The 24,836-nt window shown below is 44.9% G+C and overlaps 1 protein-coding gene and 1 long non-coding RNA gene across 2 annotated transcripts in view; one reads left to right on the forward strand and one right to left on the reverse strand.

The window, feature by feature from the left end:
- The window catches only part of LOC125282643 (uncharacterized), a 104,385-nt gene extending 94,694 nt beyond the window's left edge, over positions 1–9,691 (reverse strand). The window contains exon 1 of the long non-coding RNA XR_007189764.2: positions 9,507–9,691. This is a non-coding gene — a long non-coding RNA (uncharacterized LOC125282643). The remainder of the gene's footprint in view (positions 1–9,506) is intronic.
- A 191-nt stretch (positions 9,692–9,882) lies between these two features.
- The window catches only part of SYN3 (synapsin III), a 452,237-nt gene continuing 437,283 nt past the window's right edge, over positions 9,883–24,836 (forward strand). Inside the window, exon 1 of the mRNA XM_044384458.3 lies at positions 9,883–9,987. The gene's annotated coding sequence lies outside the window, so the exon portion shown is untranslated. The remainder of the gene's footprint in view (positions 9,988–24,836) is intronic.

Genomic DNA, 24,836 nt, shown 5'->3' on the forward strand with positions numbered 1-24,836 from the left:
CTGTATGTGTTCAGAGTGCTCTCTCACAATTCCCGCAGAGCACTCGGTGCGCTGTGTTACCATAGCCCCGCTAGACTGTGAGCTTTTGGAGGGAAGGTGTCTGTATGAGGCTTTATCTCTGCTCTGCTACACCAGAGTTTCTCTTGACACACTTGACATTGGGGATACATGAGGCTTTGTTGTGAGAGGCTGTCCTGTGCATGGTAGGGTGTTAGCAGCATCCCACCAGATGCCAGTAGCGCTACCATCACCTCACCCACCCCCCTTCAGATGCAAGACCTGAAGATGTCTCCAGACATTGTCCGATATTTCCTGGGGGAACAAAACCATCCCTAGCTGAGAATCACCATCCTATATCTAGTGCAGTGCCTGGCATTCATTAACCAAATATTTACTGAACATGTACTACTTGTCAGACCCTGTGCCAGGCACAGGGAATACAATGGGAACAAAACACTTGCCCCTGCCTTTAAGCTGCAGGGATCGAGAAGCAAACAGACATGATTATGAATGTAATGATAACCACAGTTCTATGAAGATTGAGAGAGACTTGTGTATTCTGTTCATTTTTATATCTCTCAGCTCCTAGGACAGCACCTGGTACATCCTAAGAGCTCAATAAATATTTGTTGATGAATCATATTAGCTAAACTTTCCAGAGCACTTCTAATGGGCCAGAAACTCTTCTAAATACTTTATGTTTATTAATTTAGCTCCATAATGAACCTATGAGGTTCTATTATTACACTCATCTACAGATAAGCAAACTAAAGCATAGAAATTTTAAGTAACCCGGCAATGATCATGTAATGAGTGCAAGGCAGAGTCAACACTTGAACTCAGGCCACCTGGTTCCAGAGTCCAGGCAGTGCCCCACGTGTTATTACCAAGGATGACCGACACTGGTGGAACCTTCCTTTGAACTGGCATAACAAAAACACGGTAAGTCATTTCTTTTATCTCGTCCTTAGCACCATTTTATTTGAGAAAACTTGAAGCACAGGAAGGTTAAGTAACCTGAATGAATTCTCCCATAAATGGTAAGCACCTGAGCTGACTTTTATGCTCCATCTGACTGTGGAGACCTGTGCCCTTAACCACCATGCTATACGGCCCCAAACACGGAAGCATAATAAATAACCATTAGATGACTGAATGAGGAATGGTCTACATGCTTTCTGCACCCCACACACCACCAAGCAGAGTACCAAATATGTGATTTCTTAAAATGATGACAGTGAAATACAAAGAATGGGACACTCAGTTAGGGATCAGATATGACTTATCCTCCTGATTTTGCCTTTGAGTTGCTGTGTGACCTTGAAGACTTTACTCCCACGCAACCAGGTCCCCATTTAGCTCTCTAAAATGGGAGGTTTCGGATTTCCTGAGTTCCCTTCAGCTCTGATGCTGATTCCAGCAGCCAGTCCTGAGTGAACCCAGAGAGCCCTCTTTCCATCACTGAGGCCAACCAGGTAAAGCTCCTCCTCTGACTGACCTGATTGGTTTGTTCACCTCCTGGTGCAGGTGCTGTTTTGGTTGCCTGGTAACACAGTGATGGAGACTGCCAGTTCCCAGAGGAGAAATGAATGAATGAGCAGAGATCTTCACACTAGGAGCTGTGGCCACAGCCAGAGCAGCACATTGCAGATTTCGTAACTCCACCTGTCTGGAATGTTTTTCATATAATGCTGGTACAGCAGCCTAATGGGGAATCTGGAGGTGGCAAAAATCCTTATGCACAATCCTATCTGCCCGTAAGAAGGTGACTCTATCACAAAAATCACAAGCACAGAAGTGTGTTTTAGTATTGCTAATAAAAGATCTCCCTCTGCTCTCTTCCATGTAAAAGACTACGGTTTCCTGCGTTCCATTCTGCCTTTAAATCCAGGTTCTGGATTACTGGGCAGGTCATATAAATTGGAATTGATCCCTATGATCACTCTGAAAAAGAGGCAGAACTGAAGCTCAACAGATTGGGAAATCTTCTTTTTTTTTTTTTTTAAAGATTTTATTTATTTATTTGACAGAGAGACAGCCAGCGAGAGAGGGAACACAGCAGGGGAGTGGGAGAGGAAGAAGCAGGCTCCCAGCGGAGGAGCCCGATGTGGGACTCGATCCTGGAACGCCGGGATCACGCCCTGAGCCGAAGGCAGACACTTAACGACTGTGCTACCCAGGCGCCCCAATTGGGAAATCTTTTAAAAAGTTAAGAGCAATGTGTCTCAAATAATGTAGAACCTGGGTTCAATTCCTGGCTTTGCCACTTGTAAACTGTGCAATTTTGAGTTAGCTTCTTAGCTTCTCTAAGCCTTAGTTTCTCCACCTGTAAATTGGGGATATTAATACCTATGTGTCACTGAAAGAACTTACTAAGATAATAGAGGCTGAAGCACAAGCCCAGATGCTGATGCATACATGCACAATTTTTATCATTATTATTATTATTGCTTAGGGTCATATGCCACTTAAATGATAAAACTGGGGTTTGAATACAGGTCTCTAGTAATGCCCAGGCCGACTTCTGTCATTCCTTCTTTGAAAGGAAAAGCCATAAGCATGCATTCTTTCAACAAATACTTATGAGCTGCTATGTGAGGGTGTTAAAGATGATACTAACCCTTACACAGCAGTTTTGAGACCAAGCAGTGCTTTTGCAAGCACCCTCTCACTTCTCTGATGTATAGATGGAGATCATTCCGGAGAAAGCAATTATCTGCCTCTGGAAGTTAAACTCCACTCTTCTCCCAGGAGCTTGAAAGTCAGGAGAGGGAGCCCCATCCCCCAGTGCAGTGGAGCCAGCCCAAGGGCATGATGGCAAAGGGCACTGAACCATTTGCTTAGGTCCCTGATCCCTTATGTATGAGATATGTGATCTTAGCAAGTTCGTTTACTATTGTAGGCTTCAGTTTTCATAATCTGTAAAATGGGAATCATGTATATGCTCATCTCTCAGAGTTGTTGGGATAATTCAATAAGCATATGACTGCAGAATGCTTAGCACGGTGCCTCCTTGGCAGCTGCCACAATGATGATGACAATCACCATGATCCTTATTATTCTTCCAGAGGCCTGCCTGCAGTGTGGGTACCTGCCAGGGAAGGTGGGCCTACGTGGAATGCCACAGTCAGCCCCAAATCTCTCGGGGTCAGAGGAAAGAGAAAGTGAAAGAGGAAGGGGCAAAAGGAACACACTTTACTGTCTTCGTAGCTGGCTCCAAGAGGGTAGGGAACATGAGCAGATGCCAGATGGGGTTGATGCTGTTGCAAAACCCATGGTCCAATAAAATACTTGTAGTCTGGGACAAATAAGATAGAAGCCAGTGTGCTTAATGTTAGGCTCCACACCTCTGGGGTCACACTCCCTCATAACCCAGGGATCAAGGGGTCTGCTCATTGCCTGAGCTCTAAATGATGAGATTTATGTGGTTCATTTTGGGGAAATCTTGGATTTGATCATTTCAAAGCAAATAAAATGGGGAACACTTGAAGAGCACTTATTATGCGCCAGGTACTGCCCTAAGTTTATATGTTTTAATAGATTTCACCCTCTTGCAAATCCTGAAGGTAAACTTATCACCCTCTTTGTGTAGATAAGGAGCCTAGGCAAACAGCTTGCCCAGAGTCAAAATCTAAGAAGTAGCAGAGCAAGGATTCAAACACAGTCTAGTTCCAACTTTCATGTTCTCAACAGCTACAGTTATTGGCTCTCCATGTTGTCGAAGGAAAAAAAAATCCATTCTCCATCCTGCCTGGCTAGTCCTCTGGCGATTGAGCTTGGCTGAAATGATGGGGGTCTATATAGAGGCCAACCTATACAGAGTCATTATTATGTGGGGTTTAGGAAGGAAGGAAAATTACATGGAAGGGGTAGCTTCTTTGTTGTGTTCCTGTGCTGACAGACTCCAGACACTCAAAGTGGTGGAACTGGAAAGCAAGGAGCTTTTAATCCCCCCAAAAAAGTGGGTTTCCCAGTCCCATGCTGGTCCTAAGTCAAATGCAACTACTATTGAAGTAATGGCCAGGCACTTCCATGGTTAAGCTTCACAACAGTCCTACACAGCTAGTTATAATACCTTATTTTATGGCTGAAGCACCCAAAGCTTGGAGAAGTGAAGAGGCCAGCCCAGGACCTCACAGCCAGACAGGAAGCTGTGGGCCTGGGTCTCAAAATCAGCTCAGCCGTGCTCAACCTTGACTATACAATGATGTCACCTGGGATGCTGACAAAATACATACCTACTGGTGAAAATAGATACCAAAACATATACCAGCGGTGTGCACTGCCTAGGTATTTTCATGGCCCATCCCACCAGAGCAGGTCTTCTTTCTGCCTCAGTGAAGCTGCTTCCTGGTAAGTCGTGAAGGCAGATGTATTAGAACATTATCTTGAAAGTGACTGATCAGCTAAAACCTTCAAGCACCCTTAATTACAAAGGAACACCCACTGACATCTGCCTCCCCTTAAGGGGGACTCCGGGGATTTGGAAATTTATTTTTCTGGTTGCCATGACAATCTTTTGCAACCTCAGCAAAAATGCTCTGTGTTACAAACAAGCAACCATAAAACCACTCAAAATCTTTAGCTCAGAATTCGTCTCAGCTCCAGACCATGCCATTCCCCCTCTGAGCTTTTACCTAGGGATTCTAGAAAAGAACTGTAGATGTTAGGACCTTCTAAACCCTCCCCTCATGTTACTAGGGCTCAGAGATAAAATAAATTGCCTCATGTCAGGGAGTACATTAATATTTTCAGATTTGCTTTTATTCCATATCTCACCTCCCCATCTTCCTGAGATATTTTTTAATCCAAAGAGAAAACAGGAGAAATTCGAAAAGTTCTCACTGTTACCTTTTTTACTTTTTATAAGTTGAATGTATTTTTATGCTTTTTAATTAATATACTTTAAAATAAAAATTGTACCTATTTAAGGCATACAACATGATTATTTTCATATACATAGAGAAATGATTACTACATCAACTCTCTTTGGAGAGACTCCAGAGCCCTTCTACTCCTGCATGTGATAAGCCTTTGCTTTTTAACTCTCACAGGCTTATTTGAATTTTGTACCCCCAATCAATCTTTAATTATAGCAATTCATCTTTGTGCAGATTTTAGGCATCCTGATAGGTAGAGAGGAGGAAATACTGAAAGATCTTTCTTGTCATCTTAAAAAACTCACCATGGGGCTCCTGGGTGGCACAGTCAGTTAAGTGCCCAACTCTTGGTTTCAGTTCAGGTCATGATCCCAGGGTCATGAGATCCAGCCCCACCTTGGGCTTCCACTCAGTGCCACAGCCTGCTTGGGATTCTCTCTCTACCTCTCCCTCTGCCCCTCCCCCTGCTGGCGCACATGCGTGTGCATGGGCACATACTCCCTCTCTAACATAAATAAATAAAATCTTAAAAAAAAAATATCGCTATGGATGGATAACAAAATTAACTCTGCCCTTGTTGGCAAGTATGAACAAGCCATAGCTGAATAGAGTGGAACTTTCCTGACCTGGGACCTGGGTTTCCAGCTGCAGCTCTGTCACTCACTAGCTGTGTTACACAATAACAACCTGTGTGTGTTAAAAGTACACACACACACACACACACACACACACACACAATGGCCTTCATTGTCAGACAGCGTTTTGAGTTCTCACCTCAACTATGTGCTAAGTGACTTTGTGCAAGTCTGTTTCTTTCCCTATGAAATGGAGATAATATCTCCTTAACAGAGTTGTTGGTCCATGGGTATGTAAAGTACTTAGCACAGTGCCTGGTACACAAAACATGTTCAATAAATGATAGCATTATTACTCTAATGAATACTATCTAATCTGCCTACCTCACAGGAGGGCACATGAAATGAGGGACATTGCAAACTATAAAATTTACATATAAGGGGGCTTATTTCTACAGTTGTTTTGTTATTATGAGGACTTGCTCACTTTTTTTTTTAGATCAGATAAGAATAGCAGATGTGGGTTCTTATCAAAAATAAATATCTTTTTTAACCACCACCACCGCCACCATCCTGTGGGGTTGGATTTCTTAGTGAGTGGTGAGACAATGTGTACACCTGTCACTGTGGGTGCATCCATATGTATGCAAATTCCTGAGCTGAATTGTTCCCCAGAGAAAGGATCCTATGACGTAACATGTTTCTTTCCCTCCTGGACCCATCAGGATTCTTGGTTAAAAGAGAGAGAAATAATGTAGGGTATTAACACGAGAAGGGGATTTAACAGAGATGGAACATTCACAAAATAAAATTGGATGGGGGACAGGATAGCATGAAGGATCAAGCTTGGGAAACAGGCAGAAATCAAAGGAATCTGGAGGTTGGCCAATAAGATTCATGACCAAGGAGCAACTACTGGTCCAGCCTCTTTAGGATGCTAATGCTGCTGCCATCATCAGTCTGATCAATCTCACGGCCAATCTCTGTCTCTCCATCCTCGCCATTTTCTGGAGAGACAAAGTCCCAGGAGTGAGCATCTAATTGGCCCAACTTAAGTGACATCCCTACCTCAAGTATTTTTGGGGACTGGGAGAAAGCAAATTGTGGAAGGATCTGGCCCTGGGAATTGCCAGGTCCCCACACAATGAAAAACTCCCCCAAAGAGATGTGGAGGTATAAATGCAAATATCTTCCAGGAAGCCACCTTTGGCCCAGCTCTCATTTCATTGATGAAGAAGGTTCAGAGAGGTTGTTCAATGACTGTGTGTCAAGTGTTCTGGTTTCCAACCCCACATTCACTCTCTTACACAAAACCCAGCAATTTTTAAAGTCAGAAGCTGTTTCTCCTGCTTTAAACAATATCTCAGGTGGGGACAAAGGGATTGACGATGGAGAGTCATTATCTGATTTCAGACTCTTTATTACATAAGCTCAGCACATAAGAATAAATAATGTTGGAATGCAGCTGACCTCCAATACATGATGGGAGAATCTCATTACTGCAAAACCCTTGGTGATAAATACAGAGAACTGGCTATGATACACTGAATTTTCAATAGAAACCATTAAGCACTTCAGCACCTAACTGCCTTTTCTTTTCTTATTCATAGTGCAATAAAAAAATAATTTTCCATGCCATAATTTGCCTGGTTTTTCATCTACACTTCTATCCCACTCCCTGTTCCCTCTTTTCTTTGTTTAAAACTGATACTAGTGAAGCTTTTTGAATTTATAGACCAAGACAAGAACACCCATTCTATTTTTCTCCAAGCAACTCTCCTGTGCACATTTGAAAGCCAATAGTTGTTTTTTTTTTTTTTGAAAACTACATATAAGCCCAAATCTTAAAGTTGGGAGGCGTCTTAGGGAGCTCTGCTCTGACCTCATTTCACAGGTAGGGAAACAGAAGTTTAGAAAGGATATGCCAGCTGGGTAGAGGCAGAGACGAGCCTAATGCCATCAAAGACTATGCTAGGTTTCTGAGTTACTATTTCCTTGATCCTCTTATGTCCACTACTGTCATTATCTGGGTCTGAACAGAAACTTAAGAAGGATCTGAGGTACTGCCTAATCCAGAGGTGGAAAGTAGCCAAAGGGGCACATCCCGCCTGTATATGGGTTTGATTTTGCTCAACATTCTTGGCTCACACAGTCCTTCAAAATTTTTAAAAATTAACTGCCAACATGTAAAAACCTGGAGATTTAACACAATCTCAATTTCTGACCCTTTAATAAAAATCAGATCATCTGGCAACTCAAGGTCCCGACTGCTATATGGCAAAAATGAGTTGTCGCTGAGTAACAAGCTACCCCCTAAGGCAGCTATGCACACCCCAGTATGCCACCATGTCCACCCCTCCCTGTTCTATCACACTCTGCCAACTTCACTTGTTACATTACTGCCTGTCCCCAAAGTTTAGGATTCCTGAGCTAGCCCTTTAGTTACTTTAGTTGGGTCACTCCCTCCTATTGACTGAGGTCACTTACTAAGTGTCCTGCAGTAAGTAGAGATGTTGGAAGACAAACTTCCAAGGGCTCAGTCCTTGGCTCTTGTCTCACACTAGGTGGTCTCATACAGCTCCAGGTCAGAACACTCCCCAGGGCACATCTCTAGCCCCAGACTCACAACTGTGCTCTACACTTGGCCATCCAGCCCTCACTTTGGGCAAGTTGCTTAAACCTTTCAGTGCCCTCATTTCCTCATCCGTGATATGGGGACAGTAAGAGTACTTTTCTACCATACACGTATTATGAGAATTATATATATAATCAGTATATTTGAAGAGAACCCGGCACTGTTGTTGTAAGTTGTCTTATGGGTCTCTAGAATGTTCACGATGAAGCCTTTAATTTCCTTCTGCCTCCAACCTGCTCTTTCCTAGTCTTCCCATGTGGGTAATAGCACCATTATCCCATGGGTGACTCGAGCTGAACACCTGGGAGTCATTCTTCGTCATCTGTTTTCCTCATTCCCTAAATCCAATTCATCATCAAGCCTATCCGTGATACTCTAAAAATGTATTTCAGTTGGCCTACTCTTCCCATCTCTGCTGTCACCACCTTGGTCTAAGTCACCATCGTCTCTTGCCTGGGCTTCTGCAGTATCCTCCTGTTACACACTGAACTATGCCCCCCCCCCCCATTCATATGTTGAAGCTCTAACCCACAAAGGCATGGCTTTTAGAGATGGAGCCTTTGGGGGGTAACTAGATTTGGATGATGTCATGAGGGTGGGGACCTCATGACGGGGTTAGTGTTCTTATACGAAAAGACACGAGAGAACTTGCTCTCTTTCTTTCTCCCTGCCACGTCAGGACACAGGGAGAAGGCAGCCATCTACAAGCCAGGAAGAGAGCTCTTGTCAGAAACAGGCCCCACTGGCACCTTGATCTTCACCTCTAGAACTATGAAGAAATAAATCTCTGTTGTTTAAGCCAACCAGTCTATGGTATTTTGTTATGGCAGCGTGAGCAGACTAAGACACCTCCTAACTGGTCTCCCTGCTTTGTCATTCTTTCTCTTCCAAAATCGATTCCCCACAAAGAGCAAGAGTGGTGTTTTAAACATGCATAGCCTCCCCCCCCCAAAAAAACTCTTCAGTGCCTTATTTTTGTCCTTACAAAAAACCGAAGCTCTTCAGGGTAGCCCACCGGGTTCTGGGGAATTCGGCCCAGCCACCTCTCCAGCCTGGCGCACCCTTCCCTTGCTCTGCGCTCTGGGCCAGTCTAGTGTCCGGTTCTGGCCGCAGAACCACCGCGTACCTGGTGCCCCCTGCCGGCCATACTCTTTCTCCAGCCTTGGAATCCCTTTTATCTTTCAACTCTCAGATCAATTATCGCCTCAAGTGGCCACAGGAAACCATTTTATTCACAGCTTCCCTGACTCCCTTCCTTATTTAAAATCACCTTTCCCTCCCATAATAATCTGACATTATCTTCTTTGTTTCTCTGCATTTAACCTGCCGCCACCCCGACCCCATGCAAACTACAGGAGGGCGACAGACTTCGTCTTGTTTCTTTTGCACCCGGGCCCCGAGTGCCCACCACACTACCTGAGAAGCGCGCCGACGGTGCGGCCGGGTTTGTCTGAGGCGCCTCCTGAAGTCTTGGGAGGTCAGGTGACTTTCTCAAAGCTGGCTTCCAAAGACGCTGCACTCTTCGCACTCCCCAAGGGGCGTCCAGACGCTCTTGGGAACGAGTATGATCACCGCACTCAGTTGCCTGAGCCCGGGTTAGAGCTCAGAGTCTGGGAGCAACTTTCCCGCGTGGAGAGGTGAAGAGCGCGGTGGGGGGAGGGGAGGGGAGGGGCGGCGGGGGCGGGGCCTCTGGGGGCGGGGCCTGGCTTCCCGAGCCAATGGGGCGGCCCGGCGCGGCGGGGAGGCCAGGCGGCTGAGGGGAGACGCTCGAGCGCGGTCGGGTGCGGAGGCTGAGCTCGCGGACCCGGAGCGCATCCGCAGGCGGGCGCCACGGCTGAGGCAACCCACCTCCCCACGCCCCCACGCCCCGGGCGCCGGTTTCCAGGCGGCTCGCACGGTAAGCGGAGCGCCGCCGCGAAGTAGACTTTGTGGGGTTTCCGGAAACTGGGAGCCCCCTCCCGCCCTCGGCCCCTCAGACGGGGCTGCTGGTGGCGTCCTCGCGCCCGGCCGCGTCCCCGGCGCGCCGGCCCTGTGCCCGCGAGATGCGGGCGCGCGGAGGGCCCGGGAGGGAGGCGACGAGCCGCCGCGCCACGCTCCCTCCACAGGCTGCCCCAGCCCGGCCCGGGCCCGACCCTGCGACGGACAGGTCCGCGCGGGAAATGCCTGGGGCGCGGGACGCTGGCTCCCGGCCGGACCTCCGCTCGGCGCAGGTCTTCAGACCCCTCAGGACCTGTTGGCCTGGGGCAGGGAGTCAGATTTGTCACGCCATTTCCTATTTCCAGCCGCCCTGAGGCGCAGGAGGAGGTCTCCGAGCGGCTCCCTGGCCGAGCTCGGAGCGGAGACTGGCCCTGGATACCGCGCCCCGTGTGTTTGTTCAGCATTCACCCGGCTCCCTCCGTTGTGTGCCAGGCACTGTGCTGAGCCCTGGCGCACGAAGATGGGCTTTGGAGGGTATCTTGGGGCCAAGAAGGACAGTAGGAGGAACAGTTACCGAACACTGTAGTACAGGGGACGCGAGGTGGAGAGCGGGAGTGAGGGAACCGGGAGGGCTTCGGAGCGGAGGTGACCACTGAGTGGGGACTGGAGGAGTCGTAGGGTTAGCCCCGCCGAGAGCTGGTGGAGAGGGGGTGCAGGGGGAGGGCTGGTGGGATAGCGGGAATTCCAGATGGTTTTTCTTGTGAGAGGGTAAGGAAGCTGAAAAAGTCCAGCAAGTAATCACGTAGGACCAGGGCTTACTGGGGGTGGAAAATGAGCTATCAGCATGGCAGGGGGCTAAACCACGCTCTGGCCTTAAAATGCAGCCTTAGACTATCTCGAATTTTGTCCTGGGATGGAGTGCAGTGGAGGAATTCTGGCCAGTGACCAGGTCACTCTGGCAGCTCTGTGGAAAATGGATGGAGACGGGAGCAGCAGAGAGCTGGTAAGTTGTAGTTGCTGTTCAGACTTGGCTGTGAATACTCTGGTTCCAGAAGGCAGCCCTAACGGCCCAGGAGCCCTGCTCCCTGGCCTCTGGGCATGGATTTGGGCCAGGAGATGTCGCCCACGTGACACTTGCTTCTGCAACCTGTGGGCCATTTTTACATTGTTTCTTACATTTTACATTGTTTGACATCAACCTTGTCATCAGGGATGGACCCTGGAGGATTGGGAAGGGTACCTGTTCCCTTCTCTTTCTGTCTTACAGAGGCACAGTCTTAGCTGTTAGAGGCTGTAGTTAAAAAGCAAGGTGTCACTTGGGAGTCAGATCAGAAAGTCACTTTAGCTATGTGCCTGGGGGTTGTAATCAACCTTTCTGAATTTCAGTTTTCTGATTTAAAAGGAAATATCATAACTACCTTTATTAGGTCGGGTTCCCTGGAAAAAGGCTCAGAGATTCTGAGGTTTGTGTATAGGGGGACTTTGGGGGAGTGGTTTCACTGTCCAAGGGGGTGACAGGTGAGGAAAACAGGACTGGGCAGAGGGAAAAGTGGACCTGTGATGCAGTGCAAAAGAAGCCTCACTTGATCCCCTGAGGCATGGGGGCTAAGCCTTTGAAGCCCCATGTTGACCAGCTAGTAGATGCGGGGCTTGGGGGGGCATAACTTTGGTTGTCCCTTCAGCAAGACAGTTCCTGAAGAAGGACTCAACCAACACTCCTGGCAGCAGGGCACACTGGAGTAAGGAGTGCCTTGCTTGGAGGGGGATTGAGAGTTGTACCACAGCAGCCACCTCGCAGGATGGCCTTGGGAAGTAAATGTAACTTGACAGAAACTGGTTGGCACTGCATCCAGTGCAGAACAGGCATTTAAAAAGGGTTCATTTCTCTCGCCTTTAAACTTCTTGACTGCATCTGAAAATGGATTGAGAAGTTAGAGTTGGGTAAATAGGCTTTTTAGAGGAAAGGACTTTTAATAATAATAATAGCCACAATGACTACCATTTCCCATTACTGAGTGCCTGTTATCTATATGCATTCTCTCCTAGTTGTCTAGTAATGTTCTGAGTTGGGAACTTTTACTCTTGTTTTATAGTCAACCCTGTCTTTTCCAAAACCCAACAAAGTATGTGTCCTTTTGCAATAAAATAATAGCAATAACAACAGCAGCAATCAAAACAATATGATTTGTTACACTCTATGAAGTGATTTCATTGGTGGTTTGATTAAATAATTTATTTATCAATTATTAATTCAACAATGTGCATTGAGTGCTTCCTAAATGGCAGGGTGCTGTCCTAGGTCCTGGGAGTGCAGTGGAGCCTATCAGGGGAGAGACAGACATTAAATGCTTTGATTCTTCAGGAGCAAACATTGAAAGATAGAATATCCCATTGCATAGCCAAGAAGTGATAGAGAGTTATAGTCCCTTTTCCCAATTGACTTTCTCATTCCTCAGCTTTAGTATAACCTCCTCAGAAAGGCCCCTTGGACTATCCTGTGTAAGGCAGGTCCCCTCCCTTTTACTCTCCTATCATAGTACTTGTTCCTTCATTTTATTTATTTCCTTGTTGGTGGTCCTCCCCACTAGACTGAAGGCTTCAGGAGGTCACATATTGCTTTATCTCAAGATCCCAGCACAGTGATTAGCACAGATTTCTTGAAGAGTGAAATGAATGAGGCATGGATCTGCTTAACAGAGTAGTTAGGGAAGGTCATATTGAGGAGTGATATTTATATTGAGATCTGAGGCATGAGAAGGACCCAGCAGTGCCAAGCAATGCCAAGATCAAGAGGCAGAGAGAGCAGCTTGTTCAAGGATCAAGGAATGGAGCCCAGTGTATTGGGGAACAGCCTGAGATGAATTTGGAGAAGTAGATGTGTCCTTGAAGGCCATGCTGAGCTTGGATTTTATTCAAAGTGCAGTGAAAGGTCACTGAGGGATTTTAAGTCTAATAATGACTTAAGGTTGTAACATATATTTGTTCATTGTCTGTGATGCCTCTAGGAGGGCAAGCTCCATGAAGAAAAGCGTTCAGTAAATATTGCTAGAGTTAATGGATGATCTGGTTCATATAGCTACCAAGTGAAAAATGGAGGAGGGAGAGGAATGGGATTTTGTCACAAATTCAGAGTTAGGTGAGAGAGATGTTGGTGTCTTGGGTACAGAACAGCAGTGGTATTGGAGAAAAGTAGAAGGATTAGAGTTATATTTGGTTGTAATATGGACAAGGGCTTGCTGATACATTAAATGTTGGGAATAGAGGAAAGGGAAGAATGAAGGGTGACCTGTAGGTTTATGGTTTAAGATTGGGGGGATGCCAAATGTCCATCAACAGGTGAATGGATAAACAAAATGTAGTATATACTGACAGTAGAATATTACTCAGCCATAAAAAGGAGTGAAGTACTCCTATATGCTACAATGTGAATGAACCTCAAAAACATGCTAAGTGAAAGAAGAGACAAAAAAGGTCACATGTTGTATGATTTCATTTATATAAAATGTCTAGAGTAGATAAATCCATAGAGACAGAAAGCAGATTGCTGTTTGCCAGGGACTTGGGGAAAAAGGGTAAATGAGGCATAACTGCTTAAAGGGTAAACAGTTCCCTTTTGAGTTGATGAAAATGTTTTAGAACTAGATAGAGGTGGTAGTTGCACAACATTATGAATGTACTAAATGCCACTGAATTGTACACTTAAAATGGTTAATTTTATGTTCTGTGAATTTCATCTCAATTACCAAAAAAAAAAAAAAAAAAAAAGATTGGATGGGCGGGAGCACCACTAACAGAGTGGAGGAGACTGGGTGGGGAGCAGGTTGTGGAATTCACGTGCTGTCTTAGAGATACCCGTGAGACATCCACATGGAGCCTGGGGGAAGGTCTGGGCTGGAGATAAAAATATGGGAGTTGTCAGCACTTAGATGTCAGCCAACAAAATGGATGAGATCTAGGGAGAGACAGTGTAAAGGAGCATATCACAGTCTGGATCATTCTTTAATTTGATCTTCATACCTATCTGTGAGGGAGGTGCTGTTGTCTTCATTTTCGGATGAGGAAACTAACCCCCCTCCCCTGGCCCTCACATGAACTTGCCCAAGGTCAGACACTTTGTTCATGTGCATCTTCTGGCTTCCAGTGCTTTGCCATTCATTCCCATCTGAGCATGATGCCATTTAGAACTTTAGCAAGGGCCTTCCCTCCCCTCCTCCTCTCCCCTTCCTAACTGAGTACTCACATGTGGCAGGGACTGTGCTGGGCATATGTTGGTGGAGAAAGTAGAAACAGCTCTATTTGTGGAGTTTATGCAGTAAACAAGCAGCTGCAGTCCACTGATACAGGGGACCTTAGGAGCCTGAAGCAGGAGCATCTACCCCAGGTTTGGGAGGAGGAGGAGGCTTCCTGGAGAAAATGACAGCTAAGCTGAGATTCTCGGCAGAAGCAGAAAGGTGGAGCCTGAGAAAGAGATGATTCTCTGGAGGGTTCATGATCCCTGAACACCTGCTATGGGAATTCGCCATTTTCTTCATTCCCCAGTTCTTCACAGGTTACTGGCATTTTCCAATTTACTGAGAGGGTTTTATGTGTTTTCTATAACTCTGGAGGCAATAAGCAGACAAGTGGCTTAGTTTGGTTTCAAGTGGGAGCCTCAGAGGGGTAGCCAGATAGAGTGCAAACAGCCTGGTTTTCAAAGCCAGGCTCCATCTCGTGAGCAATTGACTTATTCTCTCTGAACCTTACTTTTTATACCTGTGGAATGGAGCCAATAATGTGCATTGCTTAATGTAGGAAATTAATGAAATGACACAGTAAAGTATTAGGTACATAATAAATGCTCAGAAAAATGATATCTCTTTTATCTTTTGGAGAGGAAGAGTTTCTGAAAAGACTAGAAGTCCTCACACTCTGTACGCTATTTATTTTATTTTATTTTTTTAAAGATTTTATTTATTTATTTGACAGAGAGAGAAACAGCCAGCGAGAGAGGGAACACAGTCAGGGAGAGTGGGAGAGGAAGAAGCAGGCTCCAGTGGAGGAGCCTGATGTGGGGCTCGATCCCAGAACGCTGGGATCACGCCCTGAGCCGAAGGCAGATGCTTAACGACTGAGCCACCCAGGCGCCCCTCTGTATGCTATTTAAAATACAGATACACATCTTCCCTCTGAAGTCTTTGATGGTTCGGGATTCAGCACAGCATTCTGTATGTTTAGAAAGCAGCCCACATAATCCTGATAAAAGCAAGTCCAGGGATCATTGGCTTGACCACATACTTGAGTCATTGCTGTAATGAATATGAAAGGGTTAAGCATCTAAAAGCAGAATTTTGCCTTCTAGGAATTATTAGCCAATGACAGTGCTGACCGATGATGTAATGTCTTTGGCTGGCACTCCATTGGTTAAGTGTATTGTTTCTCTCGCTGCTTCAGCTGTGTGAGGAGCAAAGCTGGAGCCCAAGGGTTAATAATTCTGTGGCAGCAGATAGAGCTATTTTTCCCCCATTCCTCTTCTGCTAGGTGTTAGTGTATAGCCCAGCTCAGCAGATTGTTGCCCTTCTCCTTCCAATAAACAGCTGCTTCTTCCTCTTTACCTCCTCCCAAGCAGAGCACATGTCTCCGTAGTACTACAGAGGAAGAGGAGGAGGAGGGAGAAGTGGAGGAGGAGGAGGAAGAGGAGGATCAGGATTTAGGGAAGAGAGAACCCTTTCAAAGTTCCACGCGGCAGTCTCTCCTTGCCACTGGGGATGGGCATAGCCCTTGCTGCTCTGGCCTACAAATGTCCCACTGGATGAATTGCTAAACTGCCACCTGCTTCTGAGCATTGTTCAACCTGGCGGGATCCTCAGAACCGGGAGGTGAGCCCAGGGTTTTGGAAAAGGGAGTGGGCCTAGCAGAGAGGAGCTCTAGACTGGAGGTCTAGAGAGAGGGAACAGCTCTAGACTGAAGGTCAAGCATAGGCTCCATCCCATAGCCCTGGCATGCAGTGTGAGCTTGGGCAGGACAGTTTCCTTCTTTGGGTCTGTTTGCTCAAGTGTATGGTGTGAGGATTGGATTAGGGCCCTCTGAATTCTGGGAGACACTGGCCGGGGAGTGTGCTGACCAGAAGCTATAAACAGGCATGCTCTTGGTGATTTCTGTAGATAAATGCTTTGCTCCGGGAATCTTGGGCAACAGGGGAGTTTCAGGTGAGGAGTGTCTCCCTGGAGCCAGCTATAACCGAGGCCCCTCCTCATATTGTCTGGACTCTCTCTTCAGTGCTCCCACTCGGCCGAGTAGCCCTTGGTAGACTCTGGGCTGAGGTTTCTCCAGAAACACCTGAATGGTCTCAGGGATTTTAATCGTGTCCTTTGAGGGGACCTTTGGGTTCCTGACCCTTGAGTTATCAGTGCACCTTAATGAATTTGGCTTTTCTAATTGTCCCATGCTGGGGCTCCTAAGGTGGGAGAAGGATTATTTTTGCATTATTGGATAGATTAGCTATGACAGTTTTCTGGTGTGTTTTTAGTGGGGCATGCATTATTGCCCCAACCTGAAACTTTTCACCTTCCCCAAAGAGGTCCTAATGCAAGCACGTCAGCCTCAAGGTGTAAATTTAAAAAAAAAAAAAAAAAAAGTGGAAATGGGGTGGGATGGGGAGAGGGGAACAGAATAACTGGAAAAGGCTGATGATAAGAAACTCTGACCTTCATTTCATAGGTAATACAAGAAAGTCTGCATTTTACAGACAAGCTATGATGCTTGGAACACTTCCCTCTTTCAACACTCCAAAAAATACATAAATAAAAAGTTCTATCATTTTTATTTTTCAGAATTTAGTTGTGTGTGGAGAGTTACCAATTTCTTTAGGGAGAGTAGAGCTTGCAAAGTGTTCTCTCTGTGTCTCGTATGACCCTTGGCTTCTGCTGCCCTGTATTATGGGTCAGGCTTTGCTGCTGAGGAACATATGGGCTCTTGGGCAAGTCGGTGTGCCTCTCTGAGCCTTGTTTTCTGCATTTGTCAATCACAGGGGAAGGAGGGAGTTGGACTAGCTGACTCTTAGAGCCCTCATAGCTCTGGCTGTCTGTGCTTTGGATTGCAAAAAGCGTTGGTAATCTGAGGCTGTTGATTAAGTGGGTTGGATAGGTGAAGAATCTTTGAACAAAGGAACATGCAGCATGAGTCCTCTAAGTGCAGGGCTGTACACATGTTTAACTCAATTTCACTCCCTCAGTAGCTCTGGGAGTAGATGGAATTAACCCCATTCTACAGATATGAAATTACCCAAGATCATCATACAGTAAACGTTGAGACTGGTATTTGTGCCTGTGACCATACTGGGATGGTGGTACATGTCAGGATAATGGAAGGGCTGGAGCTGGAATCCTTACCTTCCTTTGCTTTCATGCATGCTCTTCTTTCTGCTACAAATCAGGTACTGATTTTAAGATTGACTTGTTCAGCCAATTAATGTGGACTATCCAGTTTAATATCTGGTACAGCAGAAAAGTAGGGGACCCTGGGTCTGAAAGGGACCTTACGGTCCTTTGGACCAGGCCCCTCAATTTATAGCTGAGAAAATGGAGGTCTAGAGAAGTTAGGTGACGTGTTTCCTGTCACTCAGTGAGTAAATAGATGGCATGGATGGAGACCAAGACTCCTTGATTTAGGTGTTTGAGGGCATATTGTTATTAATGAGTTTTTTAAAAATACCTTTCATCTGAGAAATTTGAGATCATTTGAATTTAGCTATTATCACCGTTGTCTATTCACATCAGGCCCTTTGAAGTGCCAAAGGGTTGAAGTAAGAACCACTGAACACTTAACCTGCACTTGGCATTGTGGCAGGTGTCTGAAACATGAAAGGAGGGTGGTAAGCAAGCTGAGTATGAGACCTGGTCAGCTTCTTTCAGGAGCCTCACGATGCAAGCTGTATTTCATGAGAGTCTAACTCACAGGTCAGCGATCTTTCTTAGTGGATGAGCTGAGTACGACCCTGCCCCTTTTTCTCTGTGTGTAGCTGGCACCTAATTTCTACCACTATAAGAATACTTGCTGCATGACATGTGGTCTCTGTTCTTTGTCTTTCCAACTAAGCTGCATGTTTCCCAGAATGTGGAACTTAATTAATCACTGCAGCTGCCTAATGGGGAGGTGGGTGTCAATATCTTAGATGTGCTGAGATGTACGCCCAGAAATAAAAACCATCAAGTAATTATTAAAAACCTCAATGCAGATACTTGACTCCTTCCTTGATCACCATAACGTTAAGAAAGAATCATCTTAACACCAGGCTTCAAACATCCTAATGATTATCATAGGAAAGAGGGGTTATAATTATTCTGCAGGGCTGAAGAGCAAAGCTAGCAGCAATGGGTGAAAGTTGGAGGGGAGCAGATAGCAGATAAATAGAGGAAAAGTGTACTGATGGAGGGAGCTGTCTAATGAGTAAGTCCACCTTCCACACCCTTGTCATCAGAAGAGGGTAGTAACCCTCAGGGATTACTGCCCCAGCAAAGAGTAGCACTTGGTAGTTTTAATGCTCCTTGTAGACCTAAGATTTCTTGATGAGCTATCAAGCAGGAATAAATGAGAAGAGGCCTGGAGTATAGCAGAGCTGCATCTTAGTCTCTAGGGTCCAGAGCCATAGTATGGGGTGGAAATCATTTATAGCCAAAATAACCATTGAAAATATTTTAATTGCCAGAAAATTATATTACATGTGGTTTTTGTGTATGCAACCCTGAACGGTAATTCATATGCTAACTAGCGTGTAAAACACTGATTTAGACTAGGAGAAGTAGCAACATAAAACCTATCTGTAGTTGTTTGGGTCTTCCTACTGTTCCGTCTTTAAGGTACTATAAAATTTCTCACTTGCATGGGGTAGGGGATGGAGAAATCTCAAGTGTCCTTGCTTGCTTGTAAGTATAATGCTATTCTGTTTGGATATACAGTCTCTAATACCATTAAATGTGTTTAACGGTTTGTTTTTAATGATAATGAAAATTAAATGAGATAATATATGTGGAAACTTCGAACCCAAGAACTGTTACAGAGTAGATGCTCTGTATAATTTTACTGAAAGGAAATAAGCATCTTGTTTTAGCATACTTCTCTATGCTGGTCTTTGAAAAATTTTAGAGAAGAACCTGACCACCTGTATCCAGGCTGGCATTTCATATTTGAAGCCTGTTTTATTTGGCTTCTCTGCACAGTGTTTACCCTCTTGCCCCTGAATACTGTTTCTAAAATCCAAAGTGGAAAAAAGAATGAGTTTGGAAGCTTCACAGACCTGAATTCAAAACATTAGCCATTACCTATCATTGTGTGTCATTGGCCATGTTACTTAACCTCTCCATGTGTTTGTTTGTTTTTTTTTTTCACTTGTGAAGACCTTGAAGGGTGGCTGGGGGCTTAAATGAGAACCTTTAGAGAGTGTCTGAACATATATAGAGTAGGTGTTCTATAAATGGCTACTCTATTTGTTCTCAACTGAAAGATGTTACAGAGAGGTGTTGAATTTTTTTTTCCCTTCACGCTCACCTCAAACTTCTTTGCCCACATTTGTAGCATTTCTTTATAGTTTTGTACAAACTTTCAGGAAACCTCATGTGACATTATTCTAAGAGTGCATTTGCTTGCAGCCTTGTCCCCTCCTAGCTCATCTTCATGGCATCACCTAACCAAACATCAGAAAGCTGCTCACAAGGGAAATGTGCCTAGTACATTTTTAAAACCCCAGTAGCTGATTTAAATATTCTGGGCTGGGATGTGTACTCAGGGGCCAAGTGGCCAGGCTATTTGAGGGGTGCTACAGAAGCCAAAGTATGGCTCCAAATTCAAAGCATTGGGGATTTCATCATTGAATTTTCATCCCTTGGGCTTATGTATTCATCCATTTAACAAATATTTACGGAGTTCTTATACTGTGATAGGCAGCATCCTAGGTGCTGAGGGTAGATCAATGAACAATACAGATGAGATCCCTACCTTTGTGGATCTTATGTTCTGATGGGAGAATTGAAAATAACCACAAAACAGTTACGGTGTGGTATGTCAGTTAAGTGGCAAGGGCTGTGAAGAAAAAGAAATATGTAAGGGCATAGGAAGAGGCCCTTATAGAAAAGTCCATTAAAGGTCTTTGAGGAGTTGCTATTTCAGCAGGGGGAGAGTTTGAGAAGGTGTAACTAGAGAGGTGCCCAAAACCAAGTCTGGTGGGAACTCATGAGCTGTAGACAGAGATTTGGACTCTACTCTTAACTAGAGGTTTTGAGTAAGGAGGTTACATGGTTTGACTTATTCTTTTAATTGGTTTTGTTTTTTAAATTGCCAAATGGTGAAGTTGATGTTGTTTTGGTGTTTAGTTCTATGACTTTTACCACATGTGTAGGCACACGTGTGGATTCATGGAAGTACCAACATCATCATGAGGACACAGAACAGTTTCATCACCCAGAAACCTCCCTCCTAATGCCCCTTTGCAGTCACAAACTCCCCATCTCTAACATTTGGCAACAACAACTCTACTTTCCATCATGACCGTTTTGTCTTTCTTAGGATGTGATGTCAGTGGAATCATACAGTATATAACCTTCTGAGGCTGACTTCTTTCCCTGGGCACAATGCCTTTGAGATTCATCCGTGTTGTTGCAAGTGTCAATAGTTTGTTCATTTTTATTGCTGGCTAGAATTCCATTGTGTGGACGTACCACAGTTTGTCCACTCATTTACCCTTGAAGGACAATTGGGTCTTTTCCAGGTTTTGGCAGTTATGAATAGAGCTGCTATAAACATTTGTGCTCAGGTTTTTGTATGAACTCACATTTTTGGGTCTCTAGGGTAAATACCCAACTGTTGGATTGCTGGGACATAACAATAAATTTACACTTAACTTTACAAGAAACTGACAAACGATTTCCAGTGTGGCTTTACCATTTTGCATTTCCATCAGCGATGTGTGAAAGTTCTACTTACTCTGCATTCTTGTCAGCACGTGTCATTGCCAGTATTTTTTATTTTAGCCATTCCAATAGTTTAATTGTATATTTTCATGGTTTTAATTTCCATTTACCTAGTAGCCAATGATACTGAATATCTTTTCACATGTTTATTTGCCATCCTTATATTGTCTTTAGTGAGTTGTCTGTTCATGTCTGTTACCCATGTTTTAAATTGCTTTTGTGTTTCTTACTGCTAAGTTTTGAGTATTCTTTATATCTTCTGTATCAGTGTTTTCTCGAATATGTGATCTATAAATATTTAATTTGTTTTTAAGGAATCATTCTGAATTCTGTGTGGGAGGAAAGCTGTAGTGGGGAGTGGTGGAAGCAGAAGGATCAGCAGCAGACCATTGCAGTAGTCCATAAGGAGTGATGATGGGTGGAATGCGGAATGTGAGGGGAAAGAGGTGTCAAGGATGACCATAGTGCTGGAGGAGCTAAAAATTAAATATAATTCAGGTATGGTGTCTGCTCTCAAGAAGCTCTCAGTCTAGTAAGAGGAGACTTACTGTAAGCAGTTCACCTGGAATACAACCTCTGTGCTCACAGAGGTCATGTGAAAAGAACTGGGGGAGCACAGGTGATGGAAAATTTACTAAGTGTAAGATTTGCGAGGCCAGCTCTCTGGACTGCCACTCTCAAACTTCAGTGTGTGTAAGAATCAGGGGAGAAGGTTATTAAAAATGCAGCTGGCTATGCTCCTGCCCCAAGAGTAAGAGGCCTATGGTTAGCAACACCACGGATCATTCTGTGTAGGTGATTGGTTGACCATTATGAGAAACCCGTGGGGGAACTGAGGGGACTTCAGAGAAGAGGTGATGTCTGAGGTCGACTTTCAGTGTTCAGTGGGAATTCTGACTTGGAGAAAGCTGTGGAAAGGGCAGCCAGGCATGGTATAGCTTCTGTGAGGGAAGAGCAAAAGCAAAAGCAAAAGCTTGCAAGAGTGAGAGAGACTGGCTGGATCATAGAGTAGTGTAGGTGGGGTGATGATGATGACTGTTGACCAGAGAGCGCATGTCTCGGAGTTAGTGATGAGTCATGGGACTCCCTGTGCTCAGTGAGTCTAAAGTGGTTGCCACCACCCAGCAGCTCCCCAGGTACTAACAAGGGGCCCGCCGTGGTGAAATGTACCAGGCAGTCCAATGCTCGGTGTGCAGAGTGGCTGTTGTGCTTTCAAAGTCTCATGTGACCAAGTGTCTTTGAGGAGAGAATTAGTCGGCTATACTGCGTGCAGAGGTTTGCAGAAGGATGCCCTGTCCCTAAGACCACTTTGGGCCTTCCTTGAAGCTTACAGACTCTGCATCTCCCATTCACACATGATCTTGCCTACTTCCCAAGGATGCTGAGCCACATCTTGCTGTGGCGTAACTACTACTCACTGTGTGCCAGGCATAGTTCAAAGCACTTTACATGGATTAACCCATTTAATTCTCTCAACAAGCCTGTGGATGAGGTGGAACGGTTATTTCTGTTTTATGATGAGCAACCGAGATAGTGAAAGATGAATGACTTGGCTCAAGGGCACAGTGCTACAAAGTAGAAGAACTGGCATATTAACCCAGGGAGTTTTTATTTCAGAGCCCAGGCTTTTAACTGTTATGTCGCATACGCCCTCTAGGGGCATCTGTGGAGGATGAGAGGGATGGAGAAGCCAGAGTGGCAGCAGTAACACACACACTGTACCTTACTGCAGCCCAGTCACTGTTGTGTGGCATTCACGGGTTATTCCCTGTAGGGACTATTTCAGTAATACTCTTTAATGTTAAAAGATTTTTCTTTTTTGGTTTTAGCTTTTGGGTTAAAACTTACTATTTTTATTCTTTCTTGTCTAGTTAATAACAATATGGTATATCAACTGTGAGGTTTGAAATAGCAACATAAGGTATTGGTTGTAGTATCGTGATGCTCCTAAAAGTTGTTGTTATATGTGGAACTGTTTGCCTGTATACTAAATGGCCCCAGGTTATTATGTTTTAGAGTTCTTCTAAATCTGTCTTCAAGCAGCTAGTGTATTTTCCTCCAGCAAAATTCTTTCTGATTTACCACGTCTCTTTGGCTGAAGTCAGGGAAGGCAAACGACCAAATATACGTGCATTGTTTCCTAAGGAAGAATCAATAGGCTCTTGTCCTTTTTTTGTAAAGTTCAGAGAGAGGTGCTGTAGACTGGTGGGTCTGGAGGCCTTTCCCACCTTATTTCAAGGTTGTCAACTATTCTGCTATAACAGATTTCTGTAGACTGGGTGCTTAAACAACAGATATTTATTTCTCACAGTTCTAGAAGCTGTGAAGTCTAGGATCAGGGTGTCAGTGTATTGGGTTCTGGTGAGGGCCTTCCTGGTTCACAGATGGCCATCTTTTTACTGTGTCCTGACATCGTGGAGAGCAGGGAGAGAGGATGTGAGCTCTCTGTTTGTCTCTTCATGACCTAATTATCTCCCAGAGGCCTCATCTCCAAATACCATCATACTGGGAATTAAGGGTCCAACATAGGAACTTGTGGGGGACACAAACATTCAGTCCATAGCAGTTGGGTAGTTGAATTTGCTATGCAAGAGACCTCCAGACAGTGCAGAAGGAGTACAATGTGATCTGGGAGAGAGTTTTGAAGTTCCCTTGGAAGAGGGAGAGCAGGAGTTCTAGGGAGGTTTCCTGAGCCTAGAGCTGAGTTTCGAAAGATGAATGGAGTTCACTAATCCAGTGTGGGGGGCGGGGCTTAGAGAAGAATAAAATTGGATGCTATTCCAAGAGGCAGGAACAGCATGTGCAAAGGTGTAAGACCACATGGCAGGTAAGTAGGTATGTGCTAGTGATTGTAATGGTTCCAGAAGAAGCTGGAGACAAAGCTGGCACAGATCAGAAAGGGCCTCGGTGCTGCATGGAAGGCCTTGGGCTGACGTCAAGGAGCAGCTGCCGTGTTTAAGTGATGTGGTCAGATTTTTGTTTTTAAAGAATGTCTCCGACAGTCTATGCTGTGGAACATTTGAAGGAGACCTAATTGTATGCAGGGAGACCAGGAAGGAAGGTTCTGCAGTGGTCCACGCAAGAGATTATGCATGACTGAGCTAGAAGTTGAGAGAGATGAAGCGAGTGTCACAGCTTCCCTTTTATTGAGCCCCATGCCCAGAATAACTACCTTTTCTCTGTTATGGGGCTGTCTGAAGGTGAATTTGATGTGACCCCTGTCCTCAAAAAGCTTATAATATAGAGACATCTAAGAAACCATTGGCAATGCAAGAGATGGATTCACCAAATTTCTTTGATTCACAAATATCTTTTAAATGTTTACTATGTGCCAACCCTTTCTGGTTGGTGCTTGAGATATGACAGTGAAAAAAATCAACATAATTCCTGTCCTCATGGGGATCACATTCAAGTTGGAGGGAGCAGAGAAAGGAGGCGCTACAAAGGTAAGATATATATTACATGGTAGTGGGTATTACAGAGAAAAGAGGGAAGGGGGAGAGGGGTGTTGAAGGAGGGGCTGCAATTTTTTAAAAGGTAACATTTGAATAAAGAGCTAAAAGGGGAAAGGGAATGGTATCCTAAATACACAAATATAGAGACTAAAATACCTATCTAGAGGCATCATGGTATAACAACTTTGAACACGACCTTTGGGGAAAGGCAGACCTAAATTTGAATCCTAGCTCCATACCATACTGGCTGGGTGACCTTAGACATATTATTTCACCTCCCTGACCATGGATTTCCTTATCCCTAAAATGGGATTGGTGACGTTTATCTCCCAGGATTGCTGTGAGGATGAGAAGAGATGCTTCTTGCTTAGTGCTGAGCCTGTCACATTGAAAATGCTCATTGTATGGTATATATTCATAATCTTGGGGGGATG

Source organism: Ursus arctos, unplaced genomic scaffold (genome assembly GCF_023065955.2).
Source record: "Ursus arctos isolate Adak ecotype North America unplaced genomic scaffold, UrsArc2.0 scaffold_21, whole genome shotgun sequence".
Classification (NCBI taxonomy): Eukaryota; Metazoa; Chordata; class Mammalia; order Carnivora; family Ursidae; genus Ursus; species Ursus arctos.